Source organism: Thalassophryne amazonica, chromosome 21 (genome assembly GCF_902500255.1).
Source record: "Thalassophryne amazonica chromosome 21, fThaAma1.1, whole genome shotgun sequence".
In the NCBI taxonomy this organism is placed as follows: domain Eukaryota; kingdom Metazoa; phylum Chordata; class Actinopteri; order Batrachoidiformes; family Batrachoididae; genus Thalassophryne; species Thalassophryne amazonica.
The window spans coordinates 20297656-20320157 of record NC_047123.1 but is presented as its reverse complement, the minus strand read 5'-3'; the positions used below and the strand labels follow the sequence as shown (position 1 = coordinate 20320157).

The window sequence follows — 22502 nt, the reverse complement described above, 5'->3', positions numbered from 1 at the left end:
CAATAACCGTCTTGTGAAAAAAACGGAGATGGGGACAATATTGACGCCGTCCGACTGGTGTTTGTAATATTTTGACGGTTGTGCAGCGTGCTTGGGTGGGACTCACGCAGACGTGAAATAAAATCGAAGTGAATCAGCAGACCTCTGTTTGTGACATGCCGTGAACTCACTCGGATATACCGCGGAGTGCATTAAAGAAAAACAGTGTGTTGCCACTTCCTGTCTGGGATGAAGCTAGACGGAAATCTAAATCATTAAAGATGTTTCTTCATCTGTTGTTAATTGCATCGAGAATGCAGATGACAAAGCAGTAAATCAATTTCTCTTTTACATTCTGAAAAGTATTGATCTTCTGTCGCGTGTTATCATCTCCAGCTGGTTGAGCGACTGCTCTCCTGGAGTTGAGTCGTGAGAGATTATTTGTCTGCGTGGACCTTGAAGGGATTAAAAGGAAAAAAAAAAAAAACAGAAAAGATTTGTTTCTTCCACTTTTTCTTATCTAAAATTTTCCAAAGATAATATTCCCAAAATTTCTTATTTGAAATTTTATTTAAGATCTTCAAAGATAAGATTTCCAAAATTTATTATTTGAAATTTCATTGAAGATTTCCAACGATAAGATCTGAAATTATGGACCTGTTAAAATAGTGTCATTGGTTGCCACACTCCAACCAGACAGATTTTGCAAAGTCAACTTGCTGAAAATCCAGACCATATAAACACGTTATTACCTCCGCCAGCGAAGTTGGATGGAGGTTATGTTTTAGCACCTGTTTGTTTGTTTATCTGTCTGTTTGTGAACAGCCTGGAGCCCACACTTTTTCACATATTGTTATTATTATTTTTTTTTTTTAAGCAAGAACTGATTCAATTTTCAAGGTCATGGGTCAAAAAAATCTCCAAGTTTCACACTGAACGAATTTTCAAAAATTCATAACTCTGTTAAAAAATATCAAACTTCTTTCATATTTTAGAACATTATGTCAAATGGTATCCTTTATCGATTGACAAAGTTTGATCTGGATCTGATTCAGATTACAGATTTTGTGGCCATTTAAATATAACATTGAAAACCCCATCTGACGTATATTTTACATTATATCTTAATCAAGCATGCTCCAATCACTCTCATATTTAAAAGTGTAAAATTCTCATGTTCTAGTGTAAAAAAAATATTTTTTGTTTAATATCAGTGCCAATATTACGTTGTCATTCCAGGAATGAGTGGATTGCCCAGTTGCAATGAATCAGACTGCCACCCCCCCCCCCCCCGCCAAAAAGTCTGGAGGCACCCCTGCAGTATATGTAACAATTGCTTCCAATAATGATGCAATGTGGTGAATTCTTGAGTGTTTCACTTTTCAAACACTCAGGATAAATAAAATAATCACTTAAGAAGATGATCACTTTTTTCCAAACATGTGAAACGTAAAACAAAGTAAATAAAAGTAAGTCCCTTCGGCTTCTCCCTTGTTTGCACTCGGGGTCGCCACAGCAAATCCAAGGTGGATCTGCATGTTGAATTGGCACAAGTTTTACGCCGGATGCCCTTCCTGACGCAACTCCACATTACGTGGAGAAATGTGGCAGGGGTGGGATTTGAACCCGGAACCTTTATTTTTAAAACAAAGTAAATGTTTCACAAAATGTCACTTTTTCAAACTGAACTGAAACTGAATCATTCTAAACTACTGACTCTAAACTGCACATACACGCAGATTTATATATATATATATATATATATATATATATATATATAATTAATATTTTAAACAACCTAAATATTAAATAAAGTGACTTCTTGAGAACACTATTCATTTTGCACATATACTCATACAATAATAATAATAATAATAATAATAATAATAATAATTGACCACACTCCTGTCTGAATCACGTGATCCTCACATAGGATGTGAGTATCATTTCAGACAAGCACTGATTATTATCTTATTATCTTTTCACACTTCCTGTCTGTATGTTGCATTATGCTGGTGACTTTTGAAAGCAAAAGAAATGACAAGATATTTTGTCCTCTAATGGGTTACTAATGGAATACACAACAAAACAAGTGGAAATGAAGGAAGTATAATTGAAACATTTCTGGATAATATGCACCAAAATGTAATTAAACAGGCATAAAAAAATGAGCCATCAGTGCCGTAATAATGATCATGGATGGGTTGATTAGTGTTTTCATTATGATTAATGTTCTTATGCGGGAAAGACAGGGGCGTAGCCAGGAGCTCAGGTTACAGGGTGTCCCACTGTCCACTAGAGGGCACCATCACAGAGTTTGAGTGTTTAGCGGTTGCAAAACAGTCACTCATTTTCTGAAGTAATTGTTCCCTTGTGTTCTTTTTTATTTGAAACAGTACATCTTTTTATGAAACAATTGTTTTGTTTAGTGTTTAGGATTTTTTTTTTTAAAGAAAATTACCTTTGGGCACCATTGTTGTATTTAATTTCTTTTGCATATCAAAACAATGAATCATTTTCTGAAACCCAAACCCATAAAGAGCCATGAGCCATGAGCACGATGGCGCAAGTGAGTTACTCCTCCTCCCCCTCACTCAGGTGGAGAAGTTTGCTGTTTTAAGTTTGTTGTTTCATCCTTTTCAAAATACTGAATCATTTTTTGACACATTTGGTTCATTTCGCCTTCTGACCCTACTGAAGCAGTGAGTTAGTTTCAAAAACAGTTGTTTCATTTATTGTTTGACCATATTAAAACGCTGCATGATTTTCAAAATCAATTGTTTAATTTGCCTGTTTGTGTTTCAAAACAGTGAATCGTTTTTCTGAAGCAACTGTTTTAATTTAGTAATTTAGTTATAAATTTCAAATCAAATCAATTTTATTTATATATAAATATATATTTATATATAAATTTACTCTAACATTTTCAAAAAATTAGTTACTGTCTGAAGGAAGTGGTTCTTTTAGCCGAATCTTTAAAAATCCCTATATGTGGATGAACATGGGTGTGGTTTCAACCCTAAATCCACTTACAACAAGAGAAAGGAGACACCGGTCCAAAAACAACCTCAAATTGCATTAGGATGAAATGTGCTGTGAACAGTGTTCTCGGTGTGTGTATTCATCAATAAAATGGGAGATGACACTTCAGTCTTTTACCTCTGTCAACAGATGATTATAGTTTTATGTTCCTCGTCATTAACCATGTGGTCGTGGGTCTGCGCCCTATGAAGGGAAGTGGATTTCAATAGTTTGTCACTTCGATGCACAAATGATTTATGCACTTCGTCTATTTTGCATTTATTCATAGTTCCCGTCTTTTTTAATCTGTAATTGTTAAAGATGCAGAACAATTTGCTTGAACAACCTACATGACATTGTGGAAGCAATGCGTCAAATAAAGTCTTGGACGTGGTGGAGCATTAAACCACCAGGATAAAAGGCATCACTGAAACATTGAATTTTTGTGAGTGTCAAGCAGAAAACAAATCAGTGTAATGCGTTTTTTTTTCTTCTTCTTCCTCTAAGTAATGTGTGTTGTTCAAGGACTTTAATGCTGATTGGAGCTGTTTGTGTGCAGAATAGATGCTGATGTTTCTCATTTTGTGAGGACCGAAGGTTTCTGCACAAGCCGTCCGTCCTGAAACACAAACCTCCCTGTGCACTGCAGCGTTTTAGGGATAGAAAGACTTGGCACAGGCAGGCAACGCTTTGTTATACTGTCCTCTCACAAGAAGTGTGACATTTTTGTGCAGGTATGAAGGAAAAAGCCCGAGGTTCTGTAAGCCCATTTGTGTCGAATCTCACAAGAAAAGGTCACTGCAGTGATGAATGAGTAAAGGAGCATGTGAATTTCCATTAGATTGGTGGAGAAAAAGAAACAGCTTTAAAATCTTGAGCAAGCCCACGACCCTCTACAAGGTCCCACATTGCAAATTAGTGATGCTTGAGCTCATGTCGAGATCCAAATGGGACAAAGTTTCAATATTTCCATGAGATTGTGGATTTCAGCTTAAATCTAAGTGAAGGACCTCCAGTCCACTAGGAGTCATTATTTTCACAATCGGAATCAAATTTATTGCCAAGTCAGGAATTTGATCTGGTGTCATTTGTGCATAAACAGCAATAAAAAGAACATGAAAAATACTTCTGTAAGACATAAAGGAGTCAAATAGACAAATAGGCAAAACTATGTACACTGTCAAAGAAATATAACATAGTGGAATGGGGCTGTGCAGGCATGCAGATGTGCAGTACCTTTCAGTGGAGGGATGATCAATCTGTACTTGTGAGAGTGGGGGGAGCAGGGTAAATGAGGGTCTGTGGCACTATGTATAAGTCTAGCTGCAGATGGAAAGAAGCGATTCTTGTGTCTTGAGGTTTTAGTCCTGATGGACCTCAACCATCTGCCAGAGGGGAGGGTGACAAAACGTTTGTGTCCTGGGTGAGAGGGATCGGCCACTATCTTCCTTACTTGCCTCAGGGCCCTGGAGGTGCACAGGTCCTGTAGGGATAGTAGATTGCATTCGATCACCTTCTCTGCTGCGTGGATGATATGCTGCAGTCTGCTCCTATCCTTAGCAGTGGCAGCAGTGTACCAGGCGGTGATGGAGGAGGAGATGATGGACTCACTGATGGCAGTGTAGAAGTTCGTCATTGTTTTTGGCAGGTTGAACTTCCTTAGCTGTCGCAGAGAGTAAAACAATTGGAAAAACCATTGCTTAATGTGCTGTTTCAAACATTTTCATATTGAAAATAATCTCCCAAAGTAACTGTTTCATTTAATATTTTTAGTATGTGGGAAAACTGAATTGTTTTCTAAAGCAAGTTTTTGTTCTGTGTTTTCAAAAAAGCGAACCATTTTCTAAAGCACTTGTTTAATTTAGTAATTCAATCAAATTTAAATAAATCATCGTTTTCTGTTTCAAGTGTTTAAAAAATACTTTTGGGGCATTTAAAAAATGCCTTGTTTTGTTCATTGGTTCATTAAGAAATTGTTTTCACTCAGGGTTTCATGTATTTGAAAGAGTGACTTATTGTATGAAGCAATTGTTTTGTGTAATTTTAGTGTTTCAGAAAATTGGATCAATTATTGATTTAATAATTTCATATTTTTGAAAGAATTCATTTTTATTCCAACATTTGAAAGAAACAAACAAAGAATCATTTCTGATTTTTTTTTTTTATTTTATTTTTTTTTTTGAGCATTTCAAAAAGTGACTGAAAACGTTTTGAGATCAGTTTGGTTCATTAGGTTTCATGTGTTTCAGTACACCATTTTTTTCTGAAGCATTGTGTTGTTTAATGCATTTCCAAACTGTGGGTTATTTTCTGAAGAAATTGTTTCATCCAATATTTCATACTTTTGACACAGTGAATCAATTTATGATTCCCCCCCCCCCCCCGATTATTTTGTTTCAACCATTTTTAAACAATTCATCAAATTTTGAATTAAATCTTTCATTTAGTACTTCAGCTATTTTGAAACAGTGAATCACTTTCTGAAGTGTTTCATTTACTCCTGTGAGCATTTAAAAAGCAAATCCTTTTGTGATGCATTTGGTTAACTTAGTTTAAAGATTTTTGATACACCAACTTATTATGTCACTTGGTGTTCCATGAACTTTGAAGCAATGAATTGTTTGATATACTTTTGGTCAATTCTTCATAAAAAAATTTTATATTTTGGGCATTTTGACACAATTCATCCCATTGTGAATGAAGCATTTTTAATTCAGATGTCAACTGAATTGCCCAAACTAATTTAATTAACAATTTTCAAGTTGCGCAGCCATCTTGAAAACGAGACTTTCGGTTAGGGAGCCTCTCGCCCGCATGTTTGGCATCATTAGAAACAACAGCTTGTTATGACGCCTCACAGAGTGGCTAACCAATCAGATGTTATGACGCCTCACAGAGACACCGGTTAAACAATGTCTCTGAAAGTCAATGTAAGTCCAGATTTCTTGTTTCATTTTGGCTTTGGTGTCCTTCATTAGTGCCGTGTGACCGGGGCTTTACATTCGTTGCTAGGAAAGTTCAACGACCAAAATACCAACATTCTGGGTGCAATGAACATGTTTTCACTATTATTTGATTTCTTTGTGCTACTGACATTGTTATTCAAGTATTTAAAAGGCTATTCCTACCTCCACACAACTCCAACCATACACAAGAAAGTTTCTTCACAGTTCTTGTTGAACGAAACCGCGTCTTCCTAACTGGATAGAGCTGTGACTTCATCACGCATGCGCTAGGTGCTCGTGTCAGTCTGGCATTTTGCAGATGGAATCAACTCCAGAGAGTTGTAGCCTCATTTGCACTTTGGTAAAATAGCCCTCCCCACCTATATTTTGGCAAAACTGTGCCCTTGCCTGCCTTGCCTACTGTTCCTCGTATTTCCAAAAGAAAATGTCGAGGAACTTCAAACTTTCAAGAAGCCTTGTTTCTGCCAAAATTACACATGGAATATTTCAAGATACGAAATCCACCCCTTGAATTTTGCCTACAACTGTGCGGTACAATCATGTTCAATAATTTGACTTGAATCTCCATATGAATTACTGAACTGTTTAGGCTATTTGGCCACAATTCATGGTGGCTTTCATACCCAGGAAACCCTCTGCAATTACCAAAGAGCAAATAATCTGGTATCCCACAGGTGGCCTGTGGACTCTTTCACATTTGTGTTGAGACCTTTACGCAACGTGACCTCAATCGCCTGCACAACTCCAATTCGCCGCTCCCAGATTCTACTCTACAGGGACTTGGTGTGTGTTGCCTGTGCCGACACATTCGATATATCATTGTTTGAACAGGATACGTGATTCTGCATTCTAAATGCTGAAAAGTTGTTGCAGTGCTGAGAACATCCCAGCACACAAGCAACAAGGTGACACTGCAATGCGCATATTTACAGAAGCATCTGGAGTTTTAGTGTGGATAAGATTATTCTGTATTTTACAATCTTGTATAAAGAAGAATTTTTGGCCCACTCTATGCAATTCTTTTAATTTTTAATTTAAAAAGAATTGCATGGATCTAATGTAATGAAAATCCTTCTTTAAATTTATTATGTTTGTTTTTCTGGCACCTTAGTGATCATGAGTGTGGCGTACATCTTTTAAAGTTCTAAATTACAATCCTGTTATAAACACACTGTTTTTAACCTTGAGGTTACAGGGAGGGTCCACTAGTCCTAGGGTCCACTGATTCTATGGTAGTATACTGGTCCTAACATCTTTATATTATTTGATGGTGTATATTACAACCCCAAATCAAATCAAATCAATTTTATTTATATAGCGCCAAATCACAACAGTTGCCCGAAGGCGCTAAACTGATTTTAAAGTTCACAAATAGATATACTTTCAAATAGCTAACAAACCAGATCCAGGTTTGTTCAGTTTACAAAAATAAAGCATATGATTCTGCTGATATACACCATTAATTACCTTTTATTGTACTGTTGTCTATAAATCTGTTGAATTGAAAATCAACAAATAATGGTAAGTCGCCATAATTAATTAGGTTTTTTTTTACGTTTGTAGCATTACTTAACCTACTTTAGTGCAACATATAGCCTACATAAATGTAAAAAAAAAAAAAAATTAAAGTTCCAGAGGTTACAACACACTGTTGGGTTATTTAATATTCAAATTGAAGTTGCAATATTAAACAAATATCAAGTTACTTGAACATTAACACCAAATAAGCTTGACAACTTGAGTTTTATTACACTCTTGAGCAGCAATGATCACAGTTTAGCTTACTAGCTAAGAGCTAATTTGCCAAGATAATGTTTTCATTAGCAGGTTAGCTTTTCAGCAACCATTGAAAAGCATTAGTGGAGCAAATAGCTTTCACTGAAGTTCTGCTAACTTTAACTGAGCTAACATTTTTGTTTTAATCAAGAAGATAAACAAAATTGAGACATAGCACAAAGGCAATAAGCATCAACTTAAGGAGATGGAGGAGTAGACGTCAACGTCCATGTTTACACTAAAACATTAAAATTTCAGCTCTTTGGGTCTGTCTTTCAAGGTTTCACATAGTTAATTTTATTTATTTATTTATTGTCAAACCCCCTTGAATCAACATTAACCATCGAGCACATATTAATAGCTTAATTTCTTCTCCACTGGGGTGTGAACAAAAACACAATTACAATCAACGCATCACTGTCCAAATACTTTTTGCATCTAGCAATAATATTTAGTTTCTTTACAATTTCTCGCAACCAAGTAAAAAGATAGCAGGTGTGAGATTTCACACGGGACAAATGTGCCACTGGTGCTGTTAATCTCTGTCTCCAACAAGGATCACGTGAATTGAATTTGCATTTAATTGATAAGCATCAGAGTGACAGAAAGCTGAGCTGGCTAAAGATAAAGTGGCTGGAATGAAAAATGTTGAGCACACGGGTGCGGCTCCCAGCTCAGATGATGAACTGAAATATCCACGGAGAGTTGTAGTTTGAGATATGCAGGATTTAATGGCGGCAATAAAGCAAGGTTGGGGGAAGAGGGGGGAAGGTCCTGCTAATGAACCGAAAAACGACAAGAAAGGATGTGCCTAAGGACAAAATCCCCCACATGTACTAAGATATTCAGCTTTTTATAATCCGATATCAGCCTGATGAAGTAATAACATCAACAAGGTGCTACAAAAAATGTCCACTTTTGTAGGTATTTAGACAGTGAGACACTTTTGTAATTTGCCCTCTGTACACCACCACAATGGAGTTCAAATGAAGCAGTCAGGGTGTGCTTGTAGTGTAGACTTTCAGCTTGTGTTCAAGGCATTGAACATAAATAATGCATTAACCATTTAGGAATTACACACGTTTGTATCCATTGGGCCTCAAATTTCAGAGCCTGTAGATAATTGGACAAACTAAATATTAGGGGTGTTTTTAAAGGAAATTATATCTTTTGCAGCCAGTTTTCTTTAGACAAGTCAGGGGATGGATACATTAACATTTCCAAGACAGTGACTATGTCGTGGTCTTCATCTACTGTATGGTAAATCTGTCTGGAGTAGGGACTTCACAAACACTGAGTTTCTGCAAGAAGGAGATTAACGAGGAAAGCCACCAAGACACTCTTTTAGGAGTTACAGGATGCTGTGGTTGTGAGTGCATGACCAGTTATGCAGCTTTAAAGTGGAGTGGAACAGAGAAGGATTTTCTTAAAAAGACATGGAATTCAGAAGCCACAAGGGAGACCCAAGCCTAGATTTGAAAACTATGTTTTGAAAACTATGATATGTTTTCTTGTAGTAAAATACTTCTCTGTGCCGCTCCAACACAAATTTGTGAGTGGCTGTGCAATAGACAATGCAATGCACAATGTGAAGCCAGTCACAGCCAAAGAAGGTTATGACTGGGTGTCTTGGTGGCTTCCCTCACTAGTCTCCGACTTGCACAACAAGATGTTGTGAACTGCCATTGATGCAAATTTACAACACAGTACAATACTGTTTATATTTTTAATAACTGATTCAAATAAAATTCAAGACATTCAGAAACTTGGAAATGTTTATGTATCCATCCTCTGACTTGTCTAAAGAAAATTAGCTATGAAAATAGTGATTTGTATTTTTGAAAACTAATTTTTAGTTTGCCCAATTGGGCTAATTGGTCATAATGTTTTTTTTTAAATCTCTCAAATTAGGATCTTAAAGTCCACACTACAAGCACATCTTGATTGTTTAATTTCTCCACTGTGGTGGCGTACAGAGGCAAAAATTACAAAAATCTTGCCACTGTTCAAATACTTATAGATGTGACTGTACTCTTGATATTTTTTAAAAATACATTTCATATATAAAGTGGCCCTGCAATAGATTGGCATCCTATCTAGGGTGTACCCCGCCTCATGCCCTATTACTTAAAATCCAACATGACTGAGTGCAACTCCAAGTACAGTTCAATGAGCTTTTAAGTTCACCAATTAATCCTCATATTTAAAAATCACTTGCAATCTACAAGTGTATTTAATTTGATGTTAGCCACACTGGAGTGATTTTTGTGCATCATAGGTTAATATGGTCTGGTTCTATGACACAGATTGCTGTAAAGCCTGTGTTGCCTGTGTCAGGTTTCAGCGTCAGCTGCAGGCAGCATTGCTTTGCACTGTCAATTAAGCATTAAAATGGAAATCGATTTTGTTGTGCCACAAGAACAAAAGCACTTGAGAAAGCGCTGAAGGCATCAGTCACTGAGTAATCGGCCACTGTGTTGCTAAGCGTTATTGAACCCTTGTGATTATATTGATTAGCCTTGGATGACCCTGGGTATAATTGATTTGTAATTACCAGATTGATTACTGCTCTTTTGTGCAGAGGTGAACTAAAGGTAATCTGTGCAAGTGTTTAAAGTATGCCCATTATTTCAATAAAAGTAACACTTAAAATCAATTAAATTGTGTCATTTGTGGTTTTCATTAAATACTTAACAGCATGGCCTTTATGTATCAAATTCTAAATTTTCATAATCTTTCAACTTTGAACTTGGTCATTTACTGTCAAGCAATAAGTAGGGTCTGAATGAAAGCTATTCAGTGATAATAAACATGAACGACAGCACTATGCACAAATGAACAAAATTAAAGCAAAGGTACTGCAAAAATCCCAAAATGTTTCTCAATATAATAGAGACAAAACCCACACCCAGCATGTTGCAAACTTAAAGCTCATACTGATAAATGCAGCAGAGTCATCAAACAATTCTCAAGCAGCCAAGAAGAGAGTGTAATGTTACAAGAAGGGAAGCTCAAAATCGGCTGCTTCCAAGAGAGTGACAGACCAGAAAAGAAATGATGTGCTTTTGTTAGCATTCTTTCTTAATCAACAGCATGGCCATTATGTACCAAATTAAAAATTTTCATAATCATTCAACTTTGAACTTGATCATTAACTATCAAGAAATAAGTAGGGTCTCAGTGAAAGCTATCCAGTGATAATAAACATGAACTACAGCACTATGCAGAAATGAACAAAATTAAAGCAAAGGTACTGCAAAAATCCTAGAATGTTTCTCAGTATAATAGAGACAAAACCCGCACCCAGCACTTTGCAAACTTAAAGCTCATAATGATAAATGCAGCAGAGTCAAACAATTCTCAAGCAGCCAAGAAGAGAGTGTAATGTTAGACGAAGGGAAGCTCAAAATAGGCTGCTTCGAAGAGAGTGACAGACCAGAAAAGAAATGATGTGCTTTTGTTAGCATTCTTTCTAAATAAAAGCATTTTCTTTGTATAAAAAACAGTCTTTTTTCTAAACTATGTCTTCAGACCAATGTCATTCAGACCAATGTGGTATTTACAGTAAGCACTAAAGACTATACATCTCATTCTGTTACTGACCTGTCACCTTTTGACCCCAAGCTTGAAGCAAATAGTGCTTCAGCTGTGCCACATTTGGTTGTTGTGTCTTCAAACATCTGTTTCTTAAATTTATCACGTACTTAATCATCAACGTGCAAAGTTAGGGTTTTAGATCTTGTTTGAAAATCCTGTGTTCCTAAAATCCAAACAATTTGCAAACACAAATTCCATGTCGACGGGGAAAAAAATTAATTAAAAAGCACGCAACATAGTTTATGCCGAGGGATGACATTAGTGAAAAGTTTTCGAGAGCTTAGTAGGAGATTCTCGGTGTCACCAACAGTGATGCCGTGTTTACCTGAAGATGTAAACAGAGACGGGGTCTCGTCTCGCACAGAGCAATCGTGTCTTCTAATGACGCTCACAAAGACGGGCGGCAAACGTAGCTGCGGATTGGAAGATGAAATAACTAGTTTTCTGTCTGCTCATTAACAGACAATAAATGTGGTTTGAAGGCGCCATTGAAAATGTTCCTATCGATCGGCTGCACAATAAAGTCTGCAGTCTACCTCCAAGAAGATTTATATTGTGCTGCATTCAATTCTTCACGCAAAAGTGTCAAAGCAAAGGAATTAAGCCAAGCTAAAAGTATGCGTTTCTCCTATTGAAGCATTGCTGCTGTCAAAATAGAAATATTAAAAGTGAAAACTGTAATTTATCATTTTCTATGTTTATTTCAACATGGTTATTAATAAAGTTGCAGACATACATTTACATACACCTAGATTAAAAAACATTTTCAGTAATACATTAGTTTGGTCAATTACTATGTTTAAATTTATTCTCATATTTAAAAATATTTACAAGATACATTTATTGCATTATTTACTGTGTCAGATATTTATATACGCTGAGCAGGGAGCTCAGTGGGTTTGTGGGTATGTGGGTTTGATTCCTGGTCATGTTACCTGTCTATGTGGTCACAGTCCACCCAGATGAAAATGGAAACCATCTCAGGCTGGGGAAGGAGGAACCTGTGACAGATTAGCGTCCCATCCAAGGGGAGTTGTAGACTCTCATCCGCGTCACACTATTAAACACAGCGATAAGCACCGGCACCGAATGACCTCAAGTCCTATAGGACTTATATCTTTAATTACCATGTTAGTTTAGACATCATTCCTCAGTGACGTGTGGTCCTGTCTTGATGGTCTAAAGTGCATAGTGCAATTGCATTTTCAGCATGTCTGGCCCCATATTGGTAGAACATTACCTTGTTTACATGGCCAATTAGTATTTTTTTTTTTTAGGTTACCCAGCAATCACCTTAAAGACCAAAAATTTACAATGTTCTTTTCTTACAGCCTCTCACCCCCCATACCCTTAAATGGAATAAGTGGGTTTAGATAAATGAATGGATGGATGGATGGATGGATGATGACAAGCAGCAGCTCTTTTCCATTTTAAGCAACAGGCACAGAAATACAGTAAGTTCTTTCCTGGAGGCATTGTCTATGTGATATTTCTTTTCTAAAAACTTTTATAAAATCTGTCTATAAAAAGTAACATTTAACCTATATTATCTTGTTGAAATTGTGTATAATGTGATCTCTTCAAGTCTGGTGCAGCAAAAAGGGGAGAATAAGGAGAAGGATTCTAGGGGCCCATGACTGACAGGGGCCCAGAGAGGCCCCTAATACATTTCTAACACTGACAAAATAATATGACACTCAGTTATAAACTTACAATCACACATACATTTTATTTACAACGTATTGGTAACACTAAGGTTATTTCTTTTGAGAACACTTCTCAATTCTCACCCCCCCATTTACTTTAGTGCAGCAGATAACTGAAACAATCATGCAAATGGTGATAAAAGCATCAAATTCGGCAGAAATACTCCTTAGACACTCTTTTGAAAAAACTGATTGGCCACTTGACTTTTCAATTGGTGGTCAGGTAGGGGTCAATTGAAGAATTACACAGAGGTCAAAATTAAAAGATGCTCCAATCATATTGAAAGATATTCCACATTATTTGCCTGATCATAAAGATTCCAAAAAAGTATAGTTTGGACTATCTGTGACTGAATTCTCTGGAGTTACGGGATAAAAAACAGCAGGAATGGTGACAAAGGTCAGTTTCATTTTGTACAGGGGTCAAAAGTTAAAGTTGCTCCAATTTTGGTAAAAGTGATGCAAATTATTGGTTGAGCTAATAGGATTAATAAATGGAATAGTTTTGACAGTGTTGAATGCTTGGTCTCCAAAGTAAAGATCAAACAAGGTCTATGTCTATTGGATTCTACAACCCCTGGCAAAAATTATGGAATCACCGGCCTCGGAGGATGTTCATTCAGTTGTTTAATTTTGTAGAAAAAAAGCAGATCACAGACATGACACAAAACTAAAGTTTTTTGCCAGCTTGCACTTGACCGAGACGGACGCACTTTTCTCTTCTCCCTCCCTCCTTATCTTTCCTGCTTTTGTGGCGTGTTGTCTGTGAGGCTGCAGCGTTGTTCTTCTGGAAACGACAAAAATGGATCTGTTAAAGTGGTCTCTGAACGCAATTGACACTATTTTTTCTACAAGATCTTCGGGAGCGGAGGACCCGACCTGTCCTGCTGGGACGCATGTGATGGGTTACGTGATGGACTCGTGGAGGAGATGGCAGGTCATGTGCCTTTACATGCTTTCTGTGGAGGACGTTGAAGATGTGTACATATTCGGCTTGGTGGTGACCGGCTTTCTGATGTGTGGAGCGGGGCACTTGCTGGTTTACCGGAAAATCAAGAAAGTGGAAGCAGCTTTGATTGGTCGTTCCAAGCTGCCCTATATGATTGATTCGATTGGGAAGGCAGTGGCTGCGCAGTCGGCGGGGGTTAACTGCGCATTGGATGACATCTCTGGGAAGATTGCAGCCCTGGAAACCCGCTTTGACCGTCTGTGAAGACCACATTCTACATTTCAGATGCATTGGGAGCCACTCTGTTCTCAGAACTGTGGAATCTTTCAGGCGTCTGTTAATCTGGCTATTCATTTGGCTTCCCCAAATACAGCTGCACTTCAAGGTCGCTGTGATAAGATAGCTCCTCAGAAGAACAACACTCTTATGCCTCGCTCCCTGGTCTTCCCCCCTCCCCTCAGCTTCTCCAGCCCTGACGTGAACTGTGGACTGTCCAGGACTTTCTCAGCCTGCGCAGGGCTGTTCCCTTCCCCACCCCAGACTGTCGAACAAGGCCGTCGACGGCGCCAAAACTGGCTGCCTTCCGGAGTGTTCTGATAAACTGGTCCTTTCAAATCTCGGTTGTCGTCCTGTGTCCTTGTTTTGTCTCTGTGATTATTGTTTTTTTGTGCTGATGGGATTTTTTTTTTTTTTTTTTCCTCATTGCCACTGTGTAATGCAGCGGCTATGAGGGTTTTTTTTTTTTTTTTTTTTCTTCTCCTTTTCCCTCGTGTTTTGCTTCATATATATGTTTTATGTACCGGGCCGGCCTATGTGTTGTGTGTTATTTGTTATGGGTCGGTGTTGGTTTGCTCAGCCCTGCTGTTGACCAAGGTAGGGATGTACATCTGGAGCTGGTCCCCGGGCGCCTAATGGCGACCTCTGCTCCTACTGGCAAATAGGATGGGTTAAATGCAGTAGCCACATTTCATTGTGCAGGAAGTTCTTCTGTTCTGTGCATATGACAATAAAATTTCCTTGATCCTTGATTTCAAATGGCAACTTTCTGGCTTTAAGAAACACTATAAGAAATCAAGAAAAAAAAACTGTGGCAGTCAGTAACGGTTACTTTTTTAGACCAAGCAGAGGGAAAAAAATATGGACTCACTCAATTCTGAGGAATAAATTATGGAATCACCCTGTAAATTTTCATCCACAAAACTAACACCTGCATCAAATCAGATCTGCTCGTTAGTCTGCATCTAAAAAGGAGTGATCACACCTTGGAGAGCTGTTGCACCAAGTGGACTGACATGAATCATGGCTCCAACATGAGAGATGTTAATTGAAACAAAGGAGAGGATTATCAAACTCTTAAAAGAGGGTAAATCATCACACAATGTTGCAAAAGATGTTGGTTGTTCACAGTCAGCTGTGTCTAAACTCTGGACCAAATACAAACAACATGGGAAGGTTGTTAAAGGCAAACATACTGGTAGACCAAGGAAGACATCAAAGCATCAAGACAGAAAACTTAAAGCAATATGTCTCAAAAATCGACAATGCACAACAAAACAAATGAGGAACGAATGGGAGGAAACTGGAGTCAACGTCTGTGACCAAACTGTAAGAAACCGCCTAAAGGAAATGGGATTTACATACAGAAAAGCTAAACGAAAGCCATCATTAACACCTAAACAGAAAAAAACAAGGTTACAATGGGCTAAGGAAAAGCAATCGTGGACTGTGGATGACTGGATGAAAGTCATATTCAGTGATGAATCTCGATTCTGTACTGGGCAAGGTGATGATGCTGGAACTTTTGTTTGGTGCCGTTCCAATGAGATTTATAAAGATGACTGCCTGAAGAGAACATGTAAATTTCCACAGTCATTGATGATATGGTGCTGCATGTCAGGTAAAGGCACTGGGGAGATGGCTGTCATTACATCATCAATAAATGCACAAGTTTACGTTGATATTTTGGACACTTTTCTTATCCCATCAATTGAAAGGATGTTTGGGGATGATGAAATCATTTTTCAAGATGATAATGCATCTTGCCATAGAGCAAAAACTCTGAAAACATTCCTTGCAAAAAGACACATAGGGTCATTGTCATGGCCTGCAAATAGTCCGGATCTTAATCCAATTGAAAATCTTTGGTGAAAGTTGAAGAAAATGGTCCATGACAAGGCTCCAACCTGCAAAGCTGATCTGGCAACAGCAATCAGAGAAAGTTGGAGCCAGATTGATGAAGAGTACTGTTTGTCACTCATTAAGTCCATGCCTCAGAGACTGCAAGCTGTTATAAAAGCCAGAGGTGGTGCAACAAAATACTAGTGATGTGTTGGGGCGTTCTTTTGTTTTTCATGATTCTGTATTTTTTTCCTCAGAATTGAGTGATTCCATATTTTTTTCCCTCTGCTTGGTCTAAAAAAGTAACCGTTACTGACTGTCACAATTTTTTTCTTGATTTCTTATAGTGTTTCTTAAAGCCAGAAAGTTGCCATTTGAAATTATTTTAGTTTTGTGTCATGTCTGTGATCTGCTTTTTTTCTACAAAATTAAACAACTGAATGAACATCCTCCGAGGCTGGTGATTCCATAATTTTTGCCAGGGGTTGTATGACATGTGACATATGTTACCCCGTAACGTAATAAGTGAGGATGATACATGGTCCAAACAATTCCTTTTTAAAACCGTGTTAACTCACCTAGTAATTTGCATCACTTTTTACTAAAATTGAAGCAACTTTAACTTTTGACCCCTGTACACACCAGCACTGACCTTTGTCACCATTCTTGCTGTTTTTATCCCATAACTCCATAGAATTCAGTTACAGACTGTCCAAACCATAACTTTTTAGAATCTTTATGATCAGGCAAATAATGTGGCATAGGTTTCAATATGATTGGAGCATCTTTTAATTTTGACTCCTGTGTAATTCTTCAATTGACCTCTACCTAAACACCAACTGAAAATTCAAGGGGGCAATTAGATTTTTCAAAAGAGGATTGTCTGAGGACTATTTCTGCTGAATTTGATGCTTGTATCACCATTTGCAGGATTCCGCTGTAAATATTCTCTTATCTGCAGCACTACTTAAAATGGTTCAGTCCACTTGCTCTGTCAAATGCAGCATAAACTTTTCACAGACAAGTGGAGGAGGAAAGGCAGGAAGGCTCAGACAGCAAAAAAGAAAAGAAAAATGCTTAGACAGGAGAAAGAAGCAAAGGGTTGACAGTATATCTCCCAATTCTTTCATAGGCAAGGTGGGTCTGTGATGGAAAGTTCTGAAATGTTAGCCTATTGCCTGTTCCTAACTTTGTCCATAGTTTATAAGCTATCTCTTTTTTCTCCCCATGTTAGCTCATATTTCTGAAGAAAACTCTGCATTTATACATTTCACTGTTGTTTTAGATAGATAATCAATGAAGGCAAATGTTTAACAAGCTGCTCTGCTCAAAAAATTACACATGTTCCAAACACACACATCAGGAGCAGCAGCTTGTCTGTGAGTCCCCCCTGGCCCACCTCAACAAGTCCAGGAACCCCTTTAGGAAGGAGGTGAGGTGTATGTTGAATTAATCGATTATTATGGAGAAAAAAACATTAAAGAGTAAAAATTGTTCTAAATTTTTTTTTAAAAGCCTATAGTCTGTATTTATTTCAGAACGATTTTAACGGTTTAAAAAGCATCGGCTATCACTGAAATATAATGTTTGGTCAGTAGTTTGGGAATGTCATCCCCCTGCTTTGCAGTAGGAACAGAGAACATTTCTAGTGCGTACAGACTGAGTGACTGCTCTCAATCCAATTATAGAAATCAGAAGATTAAATGGCAACAACCAGCCTCATATAAGTATTTCTGTCAGAGTATCAGTCTTGCAGCAAATAAATGAATCTAAATGAATTTCATTGTATTTTCAGTACTTCACCTACCAAGTAACTGTCAAATCACATTTCTTTTAGTCAAAAATATCATAACAATGCATAGTTTTATGTAGAAGAGTATCAAAATTTTGGGGGATCCCAGTCAGATTTCTTTTCATGGGCCCAAAATCCCTGGCAGCGCCCCTGCTTCAGGTTTATGAATAATGTTGATGTCAGAGCAAAGTTCCTCTGAGATTGTACAGTCACTCTCTAATGCAGCTCTATGTGCAGTTTGCTCACTAATAGCGCTCTGGCACTATGCCTGGATTGATCACAAGAGACCGTAATGTTGAAGATTTCCCACTTTCAACGAATCAGAGCCCACCTGTCAGATTACAGCTGGTCTGATACTGACTGACGGGGGTATGCAATGTACCACACAGATAAATCTGTCAAATCTCTCGCCTTCCCGGTGAGATGCTAGATGTTGACAACTTTGTGATTGATAACGCAATCTCAATCGATTAGACGTAATGACGGATCGCTGCAAGATGCAACAACTCACCAGCAATGCTCAAACTGTCACCATGTGAGCGTGAGGGTAATACTCTCATGTGAAGAAACAGATGTACTGATGTGGACACATCATCTTGAGCTCTTATTGGGTCCTTTATTACAGAGATAGTAGTACAGTGGATAAGGCGCTGGCCTGCCAAAATGATGATCTGGGTTCAAATCTCACTCGCAACTTAATCTGGATTGTCTCAGTCCACCCAACTGTGAATGGGTCTGGTCTTGGCTGGGAAAGTAATCTGCATTGGACTGGCACCCTGTCCAGCACAATAGTCTTGATGTGTTGAAATATTTTCATGCGACGGAATCCAACCCTTTGGTGAACGACATAAAAACCACTCAATATTTTTTGCAAATTGTTGGCTTTAGCAGGTACCTTAATTACACTTGTCGCACTGTTAATAATTACATTCTTTCTTCATTTTATGCGAGATGTCATGCATCAATTGCTAAAGTTCCTCTATTTACAAAAAACAGTTTCTTATTGTCATAGAGTCCAGTGTCCTGATTGGACACATCTGACATATATGGGCAGGGCACAAAGCCTTATTTGGTATTTTTGGGGTTAACATGCAGTATTTTACATACAGGCATAATTCAATACTTTTACACGTGTAGTTTATGCAGTTATCTGACATATCTGACATGCTCGTAGAAGCACGTTGTACTAAAAGGACATGAGAAATTTAAGACAAGTTTATGCAAATGTTCTTCCATGAGGCACCTTTATGAGCAGTCAAAGTCTCCAATGCTAGTCTCACCTTTGACAACTGCTGAAACAGATCTAGAGATGCCTGATGTGTAGATTTGTTTAACGTGGGAATGTCTCTGCACAACGACAAACACACGGTCCTCGATAGATCCTTAGTCTGGTCCGATGGTCGGGAAATCCAAGATGATCGGGGTCTGAGGACCTGCTGCAGTCTTCAGCCACCTTCACAAACGCTGGGTTACAAACCATCACCTCCGCCGTTGAGGTTTCACTCTAGACCCGTTAACCTTGTCGTGTTCAGGGTTCCTGTCAGAGGTGGGAGTAAGTCACCATCAAGTCACTCTCAAGTCATGAATCAGCAAGTCTCAACTCAAGTATCAAGTCATAATGACCACCAATTGTTTGCAAGCTGACTTTTAGGCTTGCATGGCTACCGTAGAGGCCACACAAAGTCCCCACCATATTTCATCCCAACAGTCAATCCCCTACTTGATCCGTTAGCCAGGTGTCACAATGTGGACAAGGGGTTGGATTTTGACACCCCAGAGTGGAGTACTGCAGCTCTAAATAAACTCTTAACAACAATTTTTTCTGAACCTTAACAATAAGTATTGTAGTTATGAACATACTCTTGAATGTTATGATTAATTACAACATATATTGGCGGTGATATTTTAAAAATTACATAGGAACTTTGGAAATTGTATTGTAAACTTCCACTGATCCAGAAAACTGGAATATTTTGACCATAAATGTGGCTGTGCAGCAGTGCTACCTTTGACAAATGATGTCACACACCAAAGTTTATTAATATCAAATAAATAAATGTAAGTGTCACTCAGAGCATCTGCTCTCTGTCCCTGGTCTTTCAGTCTCCAATTTATGCACTGCTGTACTTGGCAGTCCCAGACCTAATTCTCCTCGACTCAGATGACTCGGATCTCTCTGGATCAGACCTTTCCTGATCTTGGTGGCCCTGAAAAATCACAGCCATAAATAGAACCTGAATAATTAAATAATTGCTTGCGGCGCACAAGTGGCTGGCACTGTGCCACAGCTGCATCTCATCTGCCATCTTTCCACGGTAAGAAATGAAAGAGCTTTACACATTTACTGGGAAAAGCATCCTTGGTATTTGGAAACACGAATATCCCAAATATATCATAGCTGGTGCATTTTGCTCTCCTTCGTTAATTCCCTGTGGGTGAGGGTGAGGAGCTCCGGGATCTCTCTGTCACGCCAATTCATAGACATTTCAACAGTAGCAACTTGGGTCCTGGAGGTTAACCTGCTAACCTTATCTTCTGAATCCTCTAGTAACATGTGGTAGGTAGCACCCTGGGTCCTGGACAGCATCTACCTAGGCAGGCAACTGGTCCATCCCCACTTCAGAAAAGTAGCAATCTACCTGCCCCAGGCAGGAGCCCAGTTCACCTTTGTTGAGGTTCTCAACCCGGAGTCTTGTGCACTGGATCCATGCCCAGAATAATGTGCCACATGACCAAAATGTTTTAGCTGATATTATCTCCCAATGCACATGATGCCAAGTGTCCCTAAGCAATCACTCATTTGACTCAAAGTCATTCCAGCAGCATCGCAGTATTGTCCAAGGCACCAGGATCCTAAAGACTTGAACCTTCATTCTCCTGCAAAGGTATTGCATCACTGGATGCCCCTGTCCAGGGATCTCATGAATCCATAAACTCTTCTCAGGTGTCTCTCACACTCAAAGGTTGAGGTCCCAGTCCTCAACACAGAGTCTCCTGTACACTGGATCCATGCCCACAATAATGTGCAACATGACCAAAATGTTTTAGCTGATATTATCTCCCAATGTACTTGATGCCAAGTGTCCCTAAGCAATCGCTCATTTGACTCAAAGTCATTCCAGCAGCACCCCAGTATCATCCAAGGCACCAGGATCCTAAAGACTTGAACCTTCATTCTCTTGGAAAGGTATTGCATCACTGAATGCCCCTATCCAGGGATCTCATGAATCCATAAACTCTTCTCAGGTGTCTCTCACACTCAAAGGTTGAGGTCCCTGTCCTCAACACCGAGTCTCCTGTACACTGGATCCATGCCCAGAATAATGCGTCACATGACCAAAATGTTTTAGCTGATCAGCAGTATCATCCTAGGCACCAGGACCCTAAAGACTTGAACCTTTGTTCTCTTGCAAAGCTATTGCCATCACTGGATACCCCCGTCTAGGAATCCCATGAATCCATAAACACTGACTTCTCTAATCCCCAAAGGCCGAGGTCCCAGAGACACCAACGTCACTGCAGAGAAAACGTCATCAAAACATTATACCCTAATCCTACCATCTTGGCTCTCCATTTTACACAAACATCGAGTCGGCTCTTTGATAATCTACACAGCCACCTTTATTTGAGGATCCACAAAAAACAAAGACAAGGGAGGGAACGGTAAGGGAGCTTCTCCTTAAAGCTGTTGGTAGGCCTTGCTCGTGGGTGTTGCGTGGGCCGCTGAAGAGGAGGTACTGCTGGCCCACCACCACAAGATGGCGCCCTGCTTGAAGTGCGGGCTTCAAGCACGAGAGGGCGTCGGAGCGACCGGGAGTGACAGCTGTCACTCATCATCCGTACCAGCTGTCATTCATCCACTACTCACCGTCACCATAAAGGCTGGACTGCAACTCCACCTCCCCGCCGAGAAATCAGCTACCAAGCAAGGTAACCTTCTCTGCTGTGATTTATTTAATATTGTTCTGTGTGCAGCCGTTTGCCCTGTGAATCGTCTTCTGCTGGATTGGCGTACAGTGTGGGTTTGCGACGTCTTCGCCTCTCACTCCTTCCAGAGAAGCGACTGACAGGAGCTGCACGGGTGTTTCTGTTTCTGGAGGTGGAGGTTCTCCCTCCCGGAGGAACTAAGTACGAAGAGATTACTGGGTGTGTCTTCACACACCCACCACTAACTGTTTCTGTTTCTGCCAGCAGTACCTGGTCTGACAGCTGGAGATGGTGGCCACCTGGGGCTTGGGACTTGGCAGCTCCGGTGTTCTTCAGATCCGCTGGCGGTGGAAGCCGTGTTGGATCTGGCTCTTCTTTGGACAGACGTCTTCTATCCTCGAGCCTGCCCACACTGTCAGGAACTTGGGGTGATGTGGCACCAAAGGTTGTGGGACCCAAATGCAAAAACTCAGACAGTGGAATTGAAATTGAAAGGCTTTATCGGTCAAAAAATGAGCTTGGATTCGGTACACAGTTAGGCAGTCATGGTTGCAGAGGTACAGATAGTCAGCAGGCCAGGGCGTCGTCAAAAAGGCAGGCTCAGGTCTTTAACACAAGCAGACAAAGTACGTGGGCAGCAGCAAGACGAGGTCACAAAACAGAGCTGGGTC

At 39.2% G+C, this 22502-nt stretch overlaps 1 long non-coding RNA gene across 1 annotated transcript; it reads right to left on the bottom strand.

Annotated features, from left to right (window-relative positions):
* Positions 1-8997: 8997 nt before the first annotated feature.
* On the bottom strand, positions 8998-18300 carry LOC117503167. Its single transcript, XR_004558504.1, has 3 exons — positions 18287-18300; positions 10645-10804; positions 8998-9008 (listed from the first exon to the last, which is right to left on the bottom strand). It is a non-coding gene; the product is annotated as an uncharacterized LOC117503167 (long non-coding RNA).
* Between the last annotated feature and the right edge of the window lie 4202 nt (positions 18301-22502).